This window comes from Alexandromys fortis, unplaced genomic scaffold, assembly GCF_014885135.2.
Source record: "Alexandromys fortis isolate MF-2015 unplaced genomic scaffold, M_Fortis_MF-2015_v1.1 scaffold_96, whole genome shotgun sequence".
NCBI classification, from domain to species: Eukaryota; Metazoa; Chordata; class Mammalia; order Rodentia; family Cricetidae; genus Alexandromys; species Alexandromys fortis.
In genome coordinates, this window is record NW_026068053.1 from 742,199 (window position 1) to 748,355 (window position 6,157).

Genomic DNA, 6,157 nt, shown 5'->3' on the forward strand with positions numbered 1-6,157 from the left:
AAGTTTTGATGTCAGAAATCATGCCTGGTGGTTCTTATTTCTTCTGGTAGGGAATTTCAATGAGTCCTAGAGTTAGTTTCCCTAGTCAGCCTGCTCTGAGGATCCCCACATCCTCCTTCTGAGACAGGAATCACAGGCAGGATGCTATGCCCACCTAGCATTTTACATGGGTACTGGAGACTCAAACTCTACTTCTCATTCGTACGTAGCAAGCACATTCACTACTAATGGATTCCTCATTTGCTTCATTCCTCTTTTTGTAGATTATAGAAGCTTTAAATAGTTAAATGGCACAGTAAATATTGTTCAAAATATCTGTTATATAGACTGAACATCAGCTCCAGTATTTTAAACTAAAATCACTTTCCTTAAACACAATTTGTCATAAATATATAAATGTAAGAGAGGAAGATGCTATGTAAATCTCTTAAAAAGGGTCAAGAGCTTAATAGCCTAGTACTTTGCATATATGACTTGCCTTAGTTCACTAGTCAATACTCTTTCTTGAAGGTGCCTTTTTCTTTCTTAATTAACTGTCTCTGTCTTTATGAATAACCTTATGTCCCTGGTGCAATAGAGTGTCCTCGTAAAAAGAACCTGAACTTCAGTAGGAGTCCTGAGATTTGGATGTATGCCTGAAACACTTCAATTCAAAGCCCAAGACAACAGAAACTTCTTTCAGCAACTGTAAGAGTACCACAAGGTCTTTCACCACCTGTCAATCGATTTGCTAAGAACAAAATTTTCGACTTTAGACTGAAGATCAAGTAGCAGTGAGTAAGGCAGGTAGGGTGAAAAGTCCAGTTATCCACTTTTATAACTCATCTTGAGGATGCTACTTTATATCTCTTGGTTCTAAATAAGAAAAAAAAGAGAGAATGAAATTATTGCTAATGAAGAACAAATAAGGAAGCACATAAAGTATCTATTAAAATGAAAATACATAAAAATACTCATAAATGTGAGACAGAATTTAATGCTTTGTAATTGAATTTTCTCCTAGTCCCAGCAGTACACCCTGTGATGGACTTAATTTTCAACCATACACTACTGCCTCTGCCTTGGGGAAAGCACTTACAGGACCCAAAGTAGTGGGTTGCCTCACTAAGTGGAACTAGAGTAGAGAAATCATTTCTCAGATTGGCTTTTGTTCATGCCCCCGAGTTTGCTGTTCTGTTTTGTTCATTGTAGTGATGTAGAATAAACTCAACATGTTAGAATTGGTACTATGAAGGGTTTACTAATAGAATTTCTTAGGAGATATTAAGTCAAAAGTAGTAGAATTAAATTAAGGGTCTACTTTCTCCAAACAACTCAAAGTCAAGCAGTCTGTTAGCTAGGTTTCTTAGAGATAACATTATTTTGGATATAAATGTTTACTTATCAGAACTGACAATTGATGGAGGAGGGTTATTTGTCTATCTGTTGCTTTCATTGGTTAATTAATAAAGAAACTGCTTGGCCTTTGATAGGACAGAAAATTAGGTAGGCAGAGTAAACAGAACAGAATGCTGGGAGAAAGAAGCCGAGTCAGTCAATTGCCATGATTCTCCCACTCCAGACAGACACAGGTTAAGATATTTCCTGGTAAGCCAGCTCGTGGTGCTACACAGAATATTAGAAATGGGTTAGATCAATATGTAAGAGCTAGACAATAAGAGGTTAAAACTAATGGGCCAAGCAGTGTTTAAAAGAATACAGTTTCTGTGTAATTATTTTGTTTAATGCTAGCCGTGCAGTAGCTGGGTGGTGGGATGCAGCCCACCACTCCTCACAACAGACAATCCCTCAGGTTCTGATTCCCACAATAAAAAAGAGAGCTCTAACTTATAACAAGCCATTAGACTCTGGTTCCCATGCTAAGAACATAGCTCTAATGAGCAGAGGAGGGGAGCAGCATAGGTTCAAAACCAAACATCCACTCCAATCTCTTTCAAATAAACAGGGCATATTGCAGGACTGATGGGGTAGTGAAATAACTGGCATTTGGAGTTCTTACCTAAGACTCTGACTCAGTCCCAATGTTTGGAGGCCAAGCAGTACCAGATGTATGAGGTGGTCATTTGGGTGTCTGGTAACCTGTTGGGCCAAAATTATCTCAGGGCCTGTACCTTGAGGCCTGTAGGACAGATAAAAACCTGGCTAGAATTTGGATAGACTCAAAGCTATCAAGGGGGGGATGAGACAGCAAAATTTAGGTACACACTTCTCCAGACAGAGGAAGGGCTTGGCTGTCTCTCATTGCCTGAAGGCACCCCCACATTACATGATGTCACTTAGCCTATATGAGCTGACACTCACAGATGTAGGAGGTTCTTCTGTCTATGCATTGCATTCATTGGTTGAATAAAGAAACTGCCTTAGCCTTTTGATAGGGCAGCACTTAGGTGGGCGGAGTAGACAGAACAGAATGCTGGGAAGAAGGGCAGTGTGCCTGAGACTGACACTGGTTAGAATCTTTCCTAGTAAGCCATGACCTCATGGTGATGCACAGATTATTAGAAATGGGTTAGACCAATATCTGAGAGTTAGGCAAAAAGAGGGTAGAGATAATGGACCAGACAGTAATTTAATTAAAACAGTTTTTGTGTGGTTATTTTGGGTGTAAGCTAGCTCGGCGGCTGGGATGACAAACAGCCCACTTTCCTACTACAACTCACAGTAATAAACTGAGTTCTTGCTTTGACTTGACTCCCTATGGCATCTGATTGTCCTGCATTTATTGTAGGGCTACAGAATGGGCAGATAGTGCACTCACCTTTCCCTGGGGAAAAAGGATAAGGAGGCCTGGTAATAAGCAAACAGGTGTGAGAGAAGGGGAAAGAGTTCTGAGAACTCTAATTAGGATTTAAGGTTTACCTTCACAAGATCCCTGGTCCAAAAGTAGGTAGAATACCTGACAGCATGGATAGGTGGATGGACTCTATGAAGTAATTTTTAAAATTTTGGGTTCACTCTCCAAGCAGTCCCATTGGTGTAGTCAGTGGCATGGCAAATAGAGAAGCATGTAGGGACAGGGTAGACAGAGAAGCCTGGCTCTGAAGGTACACAAGTACTCTTTGTAATCTCATTTATGTGGTCTTGGTGCACAAAAGTGGATGGAATGGTTGGTAGTCACCAGTGGTAAGTCACAAATATATACTTTAATATGTAGGTGTTGTAGGTGGATCTTCTTCTATGTATTTCTTTCATTGTTTAATTAATAAAGAAACTGCTTGGCCTGATAGGACAGAACATGGGTGGAGCAGACAGAACAGAATGCTGGGAAGAAGGCAATGAGGCAGTTGCCATGATTCTTCATCCCGAGACGAATGTAGGCTAGAATCTTTCCCGGTAATCCACCACCTTGTGGTGCTACACAGATTATTAGAATTGTTAATCTAATGTGAGATTAACATCTTGATTAATCAAGATGTGAGAATTAGCCAATAAGAGGCTAGAACTAATGGGCCAGGCAGTGTTTAAAATAATAGAGTTTCCATGTAATTATTTTGGGTGTAAAGCTAGCTGGGTGGCGGGACTCAGCTTGCCTAATCACTACACAACCTCATTTAGAAAATTTCTTATAAGTATTCCTGGGGATGTGTTTCCATTTTGATTCTAAATCTAATCAAGTTGACAGTTACTGTTAAGTGTGACACAGGTCATTTCTGGGTCAAAGAAGAGAGGCACGGCAGGGTTGTTTCCCATTCATCAATGGTTGCCTTTGTCAGTAGCAACACTTTTTAAAATAGCTTTACCTTTAATTATCCCTGGAATACCTATCCCTAGTTATAAATTCTTGGGCATCTTACACCTTTCTCATATCTGTTCTCATCATCCTTCCCAAGGCCCTTAGTAGTTCTACATTTGCTGATACATTGAACCCGTGCTACACTCTGAACAAAAAAGAACAATATATAGAGGTGTTGGGTTATTTAAATATGTTCAGTGCCATATTTAGGGCTAGGGTACATTTTATTAAACATTGAATAGGTAGTGGCTCTCATTTGATTTCTTTAATTCATAGTAAGAATCCAATTGTAATGTGATTCTATGATAAATGTCACTTTTTCTTAGTGTGAAAAATTGCTCCCAAACCATACTCTTAGGGCTCAGATCACAAAAGACATTGAGTGAATGTCTTAGTTACTTTTTTGTCACTGTGACAAAATACCATGAACCAAGCAACTCATAAAAAAAGCAGTTAATTGAGGACATGTTTACTACTTCACTGGGTGAGTCAGTGACCAACATGACTCAGAGCATGGCAGCACACAGGTAGGCATGACACTATAGAAATAGCTGAAAGCTTATAACTGATCCACAAACACGAGACAGAAACAAACCTAACTAGGAATGGTCTGGGCTTTGGAAATCTCATTCAACATGGCCTTATCTCTTCCAAAAAAAAAAGGCCACATCTTCTAATTGTTCACAAACAGTTTTACTAAGGGGAGAACAATTATTAAAACATATAGGCCTATGGAGGCATTGTCATTAAAATCAACAAAGTTTGATACTATTTATATTTTTTATGTTTTTTGTTTCATTCTTTTTTTTCTTTACATAGTCTTATTTATATCAGGACGGCTTCAAACACAGTATGTAGCCCAAGAGTACATTGAAACTTTGATTATTTTTTCTTACCTTTCAAGTGCGGAGATTACAAGCGTGCAACAACATACCTGATTTATACAATGATGTAGATAGAATTTATGGTTTTGAGTATAGTAAGAAAGTATCCAATCATTAGGGTTGAGTCTCTATACCCAGCTTTATTCTTACTTACTTGACTTTGTTGTTTCCACACCACAGTCATAGAAGACGAAGACCCAGATTCTTACATGCAACAAGTGAAACCTTGACTGGGATGTAAACAGGTAAGAAGAGGGGGGAAATAACTTGGTAGTAGTTTTTGGGAACATGAGGCAAAGGAGCAAAGGAATTCATACCATGACACATTCATAAAGAAACAGAATAACTCATTTAGTTTCTTCCTCAAATTCTGCCAGTAATGAACACTCAGGAGAGACTTCAGCACATCTATTTTTTTTCTAGCTAAGAATGTATATATTTTATGAATTTCATGTTTTAATTAATGATTTTATGTTCTATATAATACCTTAGCTTATAAATTCAAATGGGGTTTTCAAAGTCCTTCAGGTAAGAAATGTCTTCCATAAATGTAAGATTCATATTAATCTGGGTAATTAATATTTAATTTAAAATTGAATAATTAAGCTTGTCCTAATTCCACATTTTATGGTGTTTCTGAAGCTCTTTCTTCACTTCATGTCCAGGCCAAAGCACCTAACCTTTCTGGTCTTTCTCTTGCTTTGAAATATCAAAATCTATATTATATTTGCACTCAGCATTTCTTTACATAAGAACTTCTAAAATCAAGTCCCATATGAAGGTAAGAGTTGTTCCAGGGAAAAGAAGAAATTACTGGCAGGTGTCATGAAGTAAAAGATGGCTTCTTCTTTTGTTCAGAGAAACCACTCATGGGATAGGCAGACATCATGGAGAGAACTATGGGCAACTGGAACTTCATTTTGTGTTTTATGTATGTCAGGGTGTTTATGTGGAGGTTATCCCCAAGTATTGTTAACTAGGATCCATCCATCTTGTTTTGTGAGGCAGAGACTCTCCTGGATTCTGAAGATCACAAAGTTAGCTAGCATTCTGGCTAGTTTGTCTCCAGAAATCCTTCTGCCTCTACTTCCCTGCTGATGGAATAGGAAGCACAAACCATCAATATTACCTCTTTATATTAATGGTGAAGATCAACCCAGGACTCATGCTTATGCTTCAGACACTATTTACTGACGTCCCTAACTTCAACTCCTCAACAGGAAGAAATATGACTTTAAAACTGGGTCAAAACCAGTCTCGCTGAACATAGCAGACAAGGAGGACTACTGAGACCTCAAGAACAATGGCAATGGGTTTTTGACTCTACTGGACCTATTGGTTTCGTGGGAGCCTAGGCAGTTTCGTAGATGCTCACCTTACTAGACCTGGATGGAGGTGGGTGGTCCTTGAACTTCCCACAGGGCAGAGAACCCTGATTGTTCTTTGGGCTGACGAGGGAGGGGGACTTGATTGGGGGAGGGGGAGGGAAAGGGGAGGCAGCGGTGGGGAAGAGACAGAAATCTTTAATAAATAAATAAAT